Source organism: Clarias gariepinus, chromosome 20 (assembly GCF_024256425.1).
Source record: "Clarias gariepinus isolate MV-2021 ecotype Netherlands chromosome 20, CGAR_prim_01v2, whole genome shotgun sequence".
NCBI lineage: Eukaryota > Metazoa > Chordata > Actinopteri > Siluriformes > Clariidae > Clarias > Clarias gariepinus.
In genome coordinates, this window is record NC_071119.1 from 18,769,859 (window position 1) to 18,784,362 (window position 14,504).

The 14,504-nt window shown below is 37.7% G+C and overlaps 1 protein-coding gene across 13 annotated transcripts in view; it reads right to left on the minus strand.

Annotated features, from left to right (window-relative positions):
* Positions 1 to 14,504, minus strand: part of LOC128508385 (adhesion G protein-coupled receptor L3-like) — a 321,516-nt gene that overhangs the window by 245,269 nt on the left and 61,743 nt on the right. The window contains exon 1 of one of the 13 annotated variants that reach the window (XM_053479688.1): positions 10,104 to 10,179. The exons of the other annotated variants lie outside the window; for them this stretch is intronic. The gene's annotated coding sequence lies outside the window, so the exon portion shown is untranslated. Of the gene's footprint in view, positions 1 to 10,103; positions 10,180 to 14,504 lie in introns of those variants that run through there. 13 annotated transcript variants of the gene reach the window in all.

Below are 14,504 nucleotides of genomic sequence, written 5' to 3' on the forward strand. Positions count from 1 at the left end.
ACAGGGAAGTTGACATTAAAGTAAATAAATATGAAAATTCCCCTGTACATGTAAAGAGTTTTCCTAGGCCACCACACATTCCGGAAATAAATTCAGCTGGACAGGTTTAAGCGCAACAGAACTGGACCCTACGATGGCAGGTTGTTAAGGGAGCCATGGAAACAGCTTGCCATCACCGGGGTAAAGACGTAGGGGACACTGTGTGGGTGCGCTGGAAGAGCAGGGCGTCAAAGGTCACGCTGGCAGAGTGCTGCAGGGAGCTTCCGAAAAGGTTATTCTACCTACATGTACATGAACTAAAGTAAGGAACGGACACAGAGACCAGCCATGAGAAAGAACACTGTTCTGTCCCTCACCTCTCTCTCTGTCTCTTTGAAGATATTTGGGGTGGCATCACCTTAGTTCAGAAGAAAAGCTGTGTGTCTATCAGCAGCGCTTCTTCCTGCACTCTTTCCATTGCTTTTTTACTTTCTTTTAGTGACTAAAATGTTTGGTTTTTTTTAATGCTTAGTAAAAGCTTGCTTCAGAGCAAGAGTGGACAGAGAAGAAAGAAACCTATATAGTCCTACATTTTTTCCACCACTTGCACTTATGCAATACATACAAATGAACAGTCGTTGGAAGTTTACATAAAAAGTTACACAAAAACACACACACACACACATACATCTTGCATTGGGCTCGGTGAGCATCTATTTAGTTAAAAGCACAAAGGAGGCGGCCTGGGCTGTTTTTCAAAAATTGATGATGGCCATGCATAAATTATGCAAAGCTTTGCCCTTGTGCCAAGCAATGCATCAACTGAATAATAATGAGATGGACGAAGAGACGAGAAAAAGGAAAGGAGGGAGAGGAAGGAGAGAAAAGAGCATGCATGGCCTTTCTTCGCCAGATCCGAAAAACAACAACAACAACGCTGCGCGGACTTTCTCTTTTTAAGCAGACAGGAACTTGTTCTCGACAGACGTCTCGTTCTTTCTGCCTCTGTCCTCTGTCGCTCTCGTGCACCTTCGCTAAGCAAGTAAGCTCGGATCGGCCTCCCTGCTGTCGCCGTCGTCGCGCTTTTTCCCCGTGAGTCATCGCTCATTAGCTGCGAGCTGAGTTTAGATCTCTAAATCACTTCAAATCATGGTAAATATCACCTCCGTCTGTTCCTGCTTAAACGCAGAAGGACAGCGTCTCCTTAGAGACGTCGGCTTTCACAATCAGTATAAACACCGCTCCTCAGCGAGAGTTCAGTGGATTTATTACGAAAGCCAGCATTCCTGGTGTTTTGACGTTGAGTTGGGGTTATACGATGAGTGGCACCTGCGTTTGCATATCATTTGTAAACTCTGATTTGATTAGCTCCTTGGTACAAGCTGAGTAAACAACAAGCTGATTCCTAGATCTCAAGACACAACATCAAGCCATATTTAAAAAAACAAAGAAACAAAAAAAGCTTTGCCTGTTTAGCCAAAGTGTTAACTCATCTACATAATCCTGTGGTAAAAGTTGAAGTACGAAAAAAGATGTCTAATTAGTGCCACTTTCACAAATAGGGAAACATTAGCTCAGGCTAACAAACAGCAAGTCTTAGCTAGCATGGTAGCAACTCTTAGCATACAAACAATGCTTTTAGCTAGCTGTTACAACTAGAGTTACAAATAAATTTTCCCTGACTAAAACAAAGTGTTAACTTATCTACATAATCCTCTGGTAAAAGTTGAAGTATGAAAAAAGATGTCTAATTATGCCACTTTCACACATTAGCTCGAGCTAACAAACAGCAAATCTTAGCTAGCTTGGTAGCAACTCTTAGCAAACAAACCAATGTTTTCAGCTAGCTAGCTGTTACAAAAACAGTTTCAAATACATTTTCCCCTAAATAAAACAAAGTGTTAACATTGGCAGATAGGTTACAGTGAGGGTAACAGGTTAAAGTTTATATTTTTATTTAGAAAAAAAAAAAAAAAATCACCTCATTAGCATTGTTTAATGCTAAACGTTTGATGCTCAAATCTGATGCTAAATGATATCATAGAGAAATGTCTACATCAGATGTTACTGTCCATGTGCTATAAATTATGTTTTTTGAAAAATTATTTCCTGTCATGGTTTTTTTACCTCTATCCCATAGGAAAGAACAGAAACGTGACAGTAACAACTTTTTTCTAAAAAAAAAAAACTACTCCACTACTACTCCACTGGTCCTACTATACTATACCATACCAGTAGTATGTTAAGTCTTTATTTGTCATATATATATATATATATATATATATATATATATATATATATATATATATATATACTGCACAATGAAATTCCTTTTTCGCATATCCCAGCGTAACTGGGGTCAGAGTGCAGGCTCAGCCATGATACAGCGCCTCTGGAGCAGACAGGGTTAAGGGCCTTACTCAAGGGCCCAACAATGGCACCCTGGTGGAGCTGGGGATCAAACCGCCGATCTTCTGATCAGTACCTTAATATATGTACTGTATATCTATACATATAGGTATATGTACTAACATATCTAATATAGTACACTATAGTAGAAGCATACCATATTAGATGTCTGCTGAACTTATGTTACTTTGGTTACCAACCATGGCACTACCACAGTACCCACTGTGGTGTCCTATGGTGCCCACCATGGTAATACTAAGATATATTATGGTTTGTACTACATTTCACCATTGTAAACTGTAGAGCATGCCATAGTAAAAATTATTACAGGATATATTTATGTGTATGTGTTTGCTAGAAAGGTGTATAAACCTTTTAACGCTATGCTCTGCTACTCCGCTACCACCAATAAATGCACATTTAGGCGCATTAAAACCACTTCACTGCCACAGTACCTACGGCGTCCTATGTTGCCTACCATGGTGATGTCTGAAGTACTATGGTAACACTATTATAAAGTATATTATGGTATGTACTACAGTTTACCATATTAAAAATTCTTATGGGATGTATTTATGGGTATGTGTTTGCTAGGAAGGTGTGTAATCCTTTCAACGTTGTGCTCGACTACCCCGCTAGCACCAATAAATGCGCATTTAAACGCATTAAAACACATTAGCCTTAAAAGCTTAGAAAAAACCTTAAAAATACGGGTGTCGCTCCATTTTTCGCTATCTCATAACCCAGCCTTAGATGGAGAAGCACGATGGGAAACGTCAAATAAAACATTACTACAGATATGTTTATACTGCAGGTATGCACGTGGAAATAAATCTGGAAGGAGGCGGCTGTAACTCCGGATCATTTTTTTTTCCCGTCCCAAACTATTTCGCACTATATTATTATTTATTTTGGCCTTATGGGGTACAAATGCCACATGCATTAAAATACATTTACATTAGCATGTCTAAAAATATTTCTCCCGCTCGCCAGGCGAGTTGCTTTGTGAGTTTAGAATGCCGAACCACGCAAGGGTTTTCCTGCTGTCTCTCCATCGGCCGCGGGATGTTGACAGGCTATTAAACTGTCGGAGCGGATGTGTTTCGCCTAACTGTAATTATAGAGGTAGACCGGCAGCAGTAATGCCATTTTATGACTCATATTTATAAACTGTCTGTAACACATTAAACCTTCGCCTTTGTGGACTGAACACGGCGTTGTTAATTTGGTGCTTATACAAGTTTGGGAAGGTGGCTGAATGTTTACGAGGGGTTTCTTCTACTAATGGCGTGCAAATCATAGTACTGGGCAAGTTATTTCATAAAAAAAAAAAAAAGGAGATGAAAGAAATAGTTTAGAATACTGTCATGAATATACAGTAGAGTAGAATTAGAATTGTTTGTGTAAGCACTTTTTATGGGTGTAATCAATTTTATGTAATCAAAAAAACAGGCTAAAGCGAGCGTGGGCTTTGGGTTAATGCGTCAGAATATCAATAAGACTTGAGGTTTATTTGTTAAAATACTGTACAGTACAAAAATTAAGCTTGCACTTGTCGTAGCTTCTTATCCTTCCCCTTTCCATGTCTGCCAAATCCACATCACCTGACAATACGTCGCTCACTTAATTTGCCATGCAAATTCACTCCCCTTATTAGTCAGCGAACGCCGGCTAGTGGGTTTAACCAAACACACTGATCTCATCCCTAACTCGCCGACTCAAGCCTCCGCGTGCGACCGTGTGTTTTTCTGCACGTGGCCGATTGATTTCCAGACCACGGAACAGAGTCAGGGGAGCGAGAGGGAAACACCGAAGCATATACTGTATCTGTGCATGTAATCTGGCCTCAGGTAAAGGCGGGTCGTTCCGGTGACTTGATCCGTGTTTAAAACATGCAAGGTAATTGAGCTGAAACAAATCCTTATCACCATGGCAACACCAGATACCGACAAGAGGTGTTCCGCGTGTTTGTTGTTGTTGTGCGTGTGTGTGTGTGTCTGTGTTTTAAATAGTCACGGAGGCAGGTGAGGTTTGGGACAAGGACAGATTTAATGGTAATTGACACCTGTCACAAACACACACACTCACAGTAAATCAAAAGACTTGAAGACAGCAGGTGTGTGCGTGTGTGTGTGCGTGTGTGTGGCATGCTCGATGCTTGGCAGGGTCCCTGGTGTAGGCAGATGGCGAAACTCAATTAGACCTTCTCAATCCCTCATGCTTCCAGCTCGCACAGAAAGAGGAAGTAAAAAAAAAAAAAAAATGAATGAGTAGAACCCCTCTGCTCATCTCTTACACATTAAACATGCTCCCACTCTGTCTCTGTCCCTCCCTTCTTCCCTGCCGCTCTCCCTCACTCTCAGACAGGTGCAAATAGGATTATTTTAAGGTGCACGTTCCACCGCACACGAGTGCAAGATATCTCCCTCTTATAAGCGATTGTTGACATTAATTAACAATTAAAAACTAATTACAGCCTCAATGTGTCTCCCTTTCCCTCCCGTCTCTCGCTTTGCTTTCCATGCATCCCTTCTTTGTCCAGGATTTTATTCTCGTGTCTCCGCTTCTCTCTTGTATTCCTGCTTTTTGAACCTCGATTCGATTTAACTAGTCGGCTTCAGCATTAATTACATATTGAGATCATTTTAAAGCTACGTGTTACTACAAGCTGAGATCGTGTTTAACTTTCATGAATTATAATAGCTGACTCGGCAAGCAATGATGATATCCGTTTCAAGTTCGCCAAGCTAGCTGGGTTGGCATAGAGCTGAAGTCACAGTTTAAGCTAGTGTCTCTGTCCCTGGGCGTTCCTCTTACTTCTCGCAACAAAGGAACGAACCTGATCCTAGTTTCACACATTCACACAGAGTGGAAACTGATCCAATATGTCCACGACAGGTGCACAATCACCTACTGTAGGCCTAGTACTCAATGCCGGGTGACAAACTGCAGCGTCGTCTAATGCAGGGGGGGGATTTTCTCAGAACAAACACACGGCCTAAATAAAAGTGTGAAAAATAAACAGGACTTCTCTCCTGCGTTCATGTTGCTTCTGGAGATCCCGTACCCTGTTACCCTGCCCCCGTGGAGTGTGCACACGGTCGACATGTTTTCCTTCCGAAAGCGTCGAATTAATGTTTTAATGTAATTTTTATGTGTAGATATAAATGTAATTTGTGTATTGCATGTGTGGGTGAAAGTTTTTTACTCAGTGATAAACACCTCCTACAACCTGCACTTGTCCTAATCATCACACACTTAAATCGATAAATAAATAAGAATAATTATTTAAAACTAATCAGGCAGCATTTTACTGAGAGACTAACGAAGAAAGATTTAAATATACTTTAGAAATATGTATTTTTTTTAGTACATGTTACAGATGAACAAGTATTGCGAAAAATATAAATCCGCGTTAGATCCTAAGTAGATGGGATTACAGTACATCATTTCGAGTCGTTTCACAGTAAGAAACTACTTTTAAGTTTTGTTCATATTTAGGCAACTAACTTATTATTATATAACTTGATGTATACTCTTGTAAAATTCTCTTGTTAAATTCATCTATAATACTGTAGTTTATATATATATTTATATATATATGATTTTATAAATATCACAATTCAATATTATATTTTTTTTTTTACAATTTTGTTACCCTGACCCTTTTTATAAACGCCCTTTTTAAAACGTTTTATACCTTATCTTTTATACAATACAAACTAACTTTGAATACAAAAATTCTAACCTAAAATTTAACAAAGAGCTACATTTGTACTGAGCAGCACGTATCTCTGTTAACCCCCATAGTTGTTGTTTCTAAACAAACTTTTCAAATACTTCAGGATGGAGATGTGAGTATAGTTTAGAGTGTACCACCTGTGACATTATAAAAAAAAATTGCGACGTTTTAAAACCTCAATTGCCCACAAAGCTTTGAGCAGCATCTAAAGCACAGCATTTTTTTATACTAATGTAAGAGAGTAACTGGTGGGGTTCGAGACCGGAGGTTTTTAACGCATGCATACTTTTGATAATGTTGCGCCATAAAAATGCAATAAATTATTTAAATGTATAAAATGATTTAAAATTGATTGTGGCAATATTTAATTCATAACTAAATTGATTTTCCCCCATCCCTTTGGTATAAATACAGTATAACTCATTTAATGATAAGAAGTTTCCCTTACTTTATTTCAGATGCTTTGACAAGCATCGTCAATTCGTACAAGGGGAAGGAACTCAGGTTTGAGAAGAATATCCCAGGTTGACTTCTCTTCTGGTAGCTTTCTTGGCACGATAGACATCATCTATGTTTACTATGTTCAGAAAGAAAAAGGTTCCACTATGCTATGCAAAAATGTAGTAAAAAAGCAAAATGAGCAACTGTTTATTGTTTAATATCCTGCTTCTTTTTAAATTATTTCAATTTAAAATACCTACTATGTGCCATATTTTCTATAAATGATGTTACTATTATTGCAAATCTATATTTTCCAAAGTTCATGCTAATTCAATTTTTTTTTATTTATAATGCATAATAAGTACCTTTGTAAGATCAAAAAAATCTGAAAGTCACTCAAAGTCTTTTTTTCCCCTAACATTCGTAATCCCGCTGTCCATATACAAACATTGTGCTTGAAAAAAAGCATTCACAAGCATTCCAGGACCTTGTTATAGCAGTAGTTCAGTTTCAATCCTGTGGAGTCAATCTCTGTCTGATTGTACACATCAGGTCCCAAATTGTTCACATCACTGAGGTCCGTGGACAGTAATTGTACACATTGGTAGTCCTTGGTAGGCAATTTTGAAGTACATTGTACTCCATTGATAAGACTCAGGGTAGGCAGGTTTGCTTCGGTAGCAGATTCTCTGATGGGTGTATTTTTTTTTTCCAGTCAAATTCATTTACGTCAATTATGTAGCTAAATTAAAAAATTTAAAGTGGCAATCAAGAATCATGTTTTAAAAAATTATACGCCCTAGCGCGCTAGCCTATCCAGCCTTAACGCTATTTGGGATTTATCCTGGAACCTGAAAGTTAACAAAGCTGATATTCTAAAGCAAAAAAAGTGAAAATGTCCACTGTCCACCACCTCCATAGTTTATTCTCTCAATCTTTTGGTTACATACAGTAGTACCGGTAAGAATGTAAAACTTATTTCATCCCGGTTAATTAATAAGCTCCACCAGTCTCAGAAAGATATGTCTTGGTGGAGCAATCCAAAAAATACAATAAATAACAATAATAATCTGTTGATAATAAATGGTGTTTGCAGAATTGTTATAAAAAAAATATATTACACTCGAGGTTGTGCTGTACTGATGGATATAGCACGGCTGTGACCTCGTGCCTACGACCTCATCACAGCAGTGCTATATCCAGCAGCACAGCACTCGCTCTTGCGTGACATTGCTTAATTATATTGTATTATTATAATCACTAAACAACTATCGCAATCTGTTTACACCGAGCAGGGTCATCAGGGGGCAAAGCATTCTCTTTATGCATGTGAACTGTATTACTATTATTCAACCTGCACCTTATTAAAACCATACAGTGCTGATTTCTACACACTAATATCTACAGTATGCTATTATTTACACTTGTGAAGAAGTAGAAGTCACGTTATCTACCATGTGGGTCCATTTATTTACATATAACAATTCTACAATCTGAAGTTTAATAAAATGGTGCAAAAACTACAACTACAAAATCTCAAGTAAATGTTGTACGTGTAGGCAAGTTGTTGCTGAATGTATACATCACACCTTTCAGTTGGAACATGAAGCACGGATGTTCATTTTATACTTGCCTAGTAACACTTGTTGCCTAGCAACTGTTCCATATGTTCCATATGCTTTTGTGTGAAGGCAAACAGTAAACAGGCAAACTTGTGCCTAAGTGTAACTTTAGTCGTCCTCTGATCCTTAGACTGGACTTCACTATGGTCTACAATGTAGTTAAGCCCACCTTAAGTGACCACCAAGATCTGGGTGTGGTTCCATGGCTGATAAGCACCTTGTGGGTTGTACAGACATTGTGATTGTGATCCTGATGCACAATATTAACTAAAAACTAAAAAAAAACATGTCAAGTGCCAAAATATAGCGTAGATATTCATAAAATTCAGGCACTAAGTCGCTAAAGGCCCCCCCCCCACACATAGAGTATAGTTAAGTGGGCTGCCCAAGTATATACTGACTGGCACCCAAGTATATTAGCCCAGCCTTTTTTACAAATCTGTCCGCCATCCACAATCGATTAATTAGTAGCTGACATTTCTGTCTGGCGCTACCACTTCTGTACCTGTTTATTCTGCTATTGTGACAGCGGTGTACTGAGAGGCAGCGGATGTAAGCTGCCATAAAAGGTTAAGAAAGGCGTACAGATAGTCAGTTTTGCACTGTGAACGGTCTCTTCTTTAATAACCCCAGTAAGATTAATAACCGCATAAAACTTGAGCGGTATCCCACCATTGGTCAATGACCGGTTTAAAAAACATCTGCTTATAAGTCCTGTCTGTAGGCTTCAGACATCAAACTGTGCATTTGGGTTTTCTGATATGTCTCGGAGAACCACAGTTGCCACTGCTTTTAAAATCTGTAAAAATGTACTGCTACTAGAATATGGGAATGACGTCGCAAAAAAGGTAGAAATCACAAAATGCGAAAAATTATTATAATTATTTGTCAACATCAAACAACAATAAAAAGACATGAAGTATAAATCTGTCCTATTTCTTTGCCTATGTAACCCATTTATTTAAACTTTTTTTTTCTTTAGCCCAGGCATGTTTGTAGAATTGCTTAAATTGAAATAAAATTCAGTTCATTAATACGGCCTAACTGTAGGTTGTGCTGAAAAAAAAATGATGTCACCATATGGTAATGCAAAACAATGCCTAAAACCCCTTGAGAAACAGTTGCCAACTTTATACATCAAAGAGTTTTTAGTTCTTAAGTTTTTTCATATTCACACATAGTATAGATGGAGAGGAGGAGGGTTTGTAGAGTAGTTTAGATCCCTGATATGTGAAATTGATAAAAATATCAAATAAATAAAAACAATTGTAGTTGTATTAAAGGTCATGTGCGTTTTTGTTGTACTGTATGTAGGAGACCACTTTCATTCGGGCGCATAATGCCGGACCGTTCTGCTGGCTACCACCGCAAGTATATTTCAGACCTATGGGAAACACTGGCCTCGCAGAATAAAAAGGATGTGTACTGAAAATGCTTTTATGTTTCTGGTTCAGAATTGCCTAGGGAAGACATTTTTCCAAGCTGATCTTCTGTTTTTTGTTTTTTAAAGCAAGACCAATATGAGAGTTCTGAATATCCTCAAAGTATCGAGAGCCACTGAAGTACAGCCAGTATATTTTTTTTTATATGATAAATGGCTTAAATTCAGCCCTGCTGCAAAATCTGCAAATTCACGTGTATAATTTTCATTTTGCCGGGAATTTAAATCACCAGCACCGGTATCAGCTGCATCTATGGCTCTTTCGTGTGTGCGTGTGTATGTACTATATGTGTGTGTAGTTATGGCAATGTTCTATTAAAGCTGTCCTCTGTAAAGCTGAATAATATCATAACCTGCCCAAACGAGTGACCTTATGTTCCCAGTAATCCCAGGTCACAGTTCAACCAACGTTGTCTTCCTCTCTCTTAATGACAAACACGCAAAAAAAAAAGAGTGAAAGAGCACATACCAACTGTAACATGACAATTCCTGTGCACACCAGAAAGCACCCACACAGACTGTACGGATGAACCGCAGGAGTGAAGGTCACATCCTCTTCGCATTATTTCACAATTTATAAACCGAGTTCAATATCCCTGGGCTAACATGCGGTCCTAACACAGCACGGTCCTGCAACATGCGTCATTATGAGGAATAACGCAAGAAGATTTCACTTCAGGGCAAAGGCCTTGTCTGTTATTGTATAATAGCTTTACTCTTCAAGGTTACACACAGACACATACCCACACACTCGACAGTGCTAAACTAACAAGGGAAGCACTTCTGCCTCTGTTGTGTTTTTGAGTTTTACAACCCAGGTGTGAATGACTGAATTTGGATGGTGTGTGTTTGTGTGCACGCACGTGTGTGTATGTGTGTGTGCGCGCGTGTGCATGCACGCGGCAAGCTACTGCGTTTCAGGCATTAGGGATTAGGCCTGTTTTGTCGACACGCCTCATGCACACAAAAGCGCACTGGTGACTGCATGTCTGTGTTCGCAGAAGAGAGACATGGAAGCTTAGCTATTACAACACTCCACACACAGTCGCACTGACACTCGCACACACAGACATACCTATGGGCTTAAACTCAAACGCACGTACATAAACACACCTGTAGCCTAAAAAACGAACGCAAACACAGCTGAAAACAGGGCTGTCAGTATGAGATTAAGAAATAGATTTATCTAACTTGAGATTTTTATTGACTAGGAAAGATGCTAACAATTTTAATTTATGAATGTTGGTGGCAATTTTGCTTTCTAGGATTTTTTATTTGCTTTAAGAGATATTTTAGGTAGTTGAGAATATGCTGTTGGTGGCGCAACGGCTTAGTGGTTAGTCCTGTCCACTTGCACCTCCAGGGTCTGGGTTCAATTCCTCCCTTGAAGTCAGTGTGCATGGAGTTTACATGTTCTCCCTGTGCTTGGTGGGTTTTTTCCTGGTACTTCGGTTTCCTCCCACAGTCCAAAGACATGCAGATCCTACGATGGCCGTAAAATGGGAATAGATACAATGGTAATCACAATTGGCCTCCACTGTCCCTAGATAGATATATGGATGGAGTATGCTTCCATCAATTAACATCAACTGTTAAGCTGAACTGCCTGCCAACTAACACAGTATGAATGCAGATCAATTCCTGCTCTCTGTTTCACCCAAATGAGGATGGGTTCCCTGTTGAGTCCGGTTCCTCTCAAGGTTTCCTCTTATTGCCATCTCAGGGAGTTTTTCCTTGCCAGTGTCGCCCTCGGCTTGCTCACCAGGGACTATCTGACCATTTTGATTAATACACATTCAAATTCCATACAAACTTAAATAATTATTTTGATTGTGTAAAGCTGCTTTGGGACGATGCCAATTGTTAAAAGCACTGTACAAATAAAATTGAACTGAATTGAATTGAATTGAATATGCTGTTGGTGGAGATGAAGGAAACATAGACAGCTAGCTAATGTCTGGACGTAAAATCCTTCATACGAATAGCAGAAGGGTCTAATGACAATAAAAACAACATAAAACTATTGAGAATATCAACATTTACCTCAGATGTGTGGAAACGATTAATGAGAAAATACTCTGTATAGCTACATTTTTACATTTTCTTACACTTAGCATTAATCGATTGCTGCTATGTTGTTAAACATTAATATTGCACCACTACTTGTAAACACAGATTTGGGAAAAATATAGCAAACAATCTTCTAAATTGTAAATATTAAAAAAGATGTTGAAGTTGTAGTAACATTATAACTCGTAGATAGAGCAATTTAGCCGTTTCCGGAACATTCCTGGTCTGTGTTTTTGCACAATTACAGATTATTTAAGTACTAAATGTTCCCATAATGTTCTTACAACTTTGAACTTTTGTGGTTTTTACATTTTAAAAGGTGTGTTGATGTTCAAAAATTACAAAAAAATTTTTTAAATGTAGTTAGCAATGAATGCTAAGTGAATTATAATTGTAGTTCTTATCAATTCTTTTCACACATTTAAGGTAATTGTTTGCATTTCCAATAATTTTAAACTTTTTTCGCAGTCACTACTTGTATAAAAGATTTTTACCTGTAGTGAATAACTAGTTTATTTTAGCGAATACACTTTATTCCTGTTTTTTTGTTGTTGTTGTTTTTTTGCCTAGCACCTGCTGAATACTTTAAAAACATAAAGGTCTGTCTGAAAGGTCTGTCTGTAAGCTGGAGCTCCTTCATGTTAGTTCTACTTAAAGAGACCAGAGCTCAGTCCAGGCGTAAAGGAAAAACTTTTTATCAGCACTCTGCAGTGTTCTCTAAGAGCTTGACGCACTTTGAAAAAAAAAAGGCAAGGAAAGCAGGGTGAGGGTTCATTACTCCCTTAAAGAAGTACGGCCTAAAAACAGACTCCTATCCTATCTATTTCAGCGTGACCTATCCGCATGACATAGACGAAGGAGTGCAGCGTGTGGTCCAGATGCTGCGCCATCGAATGAAAAATTCAAATTCATTGCTAACAGATTACATCGAACGAAATCATAGTGCTGGTACTGGAGAGAAGTTATTCTCTTTTTAAACATGGTGCACAGAGTTAGGCATAAAGTCACAACAGCAAAAAAAAAAAAAAAATATATATATATATATATATATATATATATATATATATATATATATATATATAGTTATAGTCTAAGCTAGTAAAAGCTGCAATGTTTGATCTATCTATTTAATTAGACCAAAAAGTGACAATGTAACTGAATTTTAACGTTAACTAGCTTATTTTGTCCAGTGTTTCAGATCAACAAACTTAGGAGCTATCAGTATAGCTTAAAAAAAGTTTTTTAAATGCGTTATATATATATATATATATATATATATATATATATATATATATATATATATATATAAACAGATTTAAATGGAACCAAAACACAATATGCAACAAAGCAGGTTATGAAGTTCAAATAATGCACCTGGGTAAATAATGACTAATATCTATTATTAGCCAATTAGTAAATTATTTTAGCAAAGCTCACCTACAGTATATCACAATCATTTTTAATTAGACAAAATTAATAAATAGTAAAATATGGATAATTGTGTAGCATTAAAGGCTTGCTACAACATTACCACTATTAAGAAAAATGTTTTTACCTGTAAGGTGGCGAATGCACATTTACCATGGTCTTACACTTCAACTAATAGTTAACCGAAAAATTGCTCAAGGCTTAAGTATCGCATGCTTACAGGTTCTTGAATGTTTTAGAAGTTTTGACCTGCTGTAGAGGGCAGTTAACCATTCACCTTGTGGTGCATTCCTAGACACTACACTCATCAGAATAGGGCACGTACAAGTTACTCAAGCACCCATTCTTAAAAAATAACTAGGGTTATGTATAAAAGATTGCTTTTTGGGGACCTGCACATATCTGTATAAACTACAGAGGGACTGTATCTATCTATCTATCTATCTATCAAGCGATGTATCTTCCTTACCTAACTGTTCCAGCAACATTATTCGGGATATTATTAAGTTAACTACACTACTTGGATTTCCTATCCGCAACCCAATACCATTGTTTCGACAGTGTGCGATGTAGTTAATGTGATCATCAGTCATCACCTATGTGTAGTAGATTTGTCTGGAAGACACAAAGTGATATCAGCTTACCTCTTTCCCCTAACTCATCTGATGTCTAATGGGGAACGACCACTTAAGAGCTTTCTATGCTCTCATCGGCTTACAGGTAGAAGGAGAGACCGCACAGGCCTGCATCCCGACACTGTAAGGTACTCTGAGCTGACAACATTCAACATAAAAGGTGTCCAATTTTTTTGTTGTTGTTATGTTTAACTAAGTAATGTCATTCAAGCAGTACTAGAAGTCAAAGGCAAAAAATAGTTCAACTTCAATTAAAGAAAAACAATACACCCACACACACACATGCCCAGTTTATCATCATTGTGAGGACCTTACTATAATATAACATAATATAATTATTAATGGTGCAAAATAAATGCTATGCCTACACCTACATTAAACTTTAAGCTTAGTAGGCAAAATTAAACCTATAGTTATAGTTATATATGTTATAGTGTTCATTTTTTTTTTAACAAAACTAAAATACAATAAAAAAGTGAGGCCTTTTGGCTGGTCCTCAATAAAATTGAGCTCATCCAGTGTCTTTTCGTCCCCCTCAAAAGTGTCAGATATTCGTATCTTTGTTCCACTTGGTCCTCACTAATATATAAATAAGCAACCTTACAGACCACACACACAAACACACATACACACTATACTATATATGTTATGAGGGCGGTTAGAACAATCAATACTCAAGGCTTAGTTATTAAATTTGAGATTACAGTCTAAGGTATTTTTCAATCGCATGGCTGTGT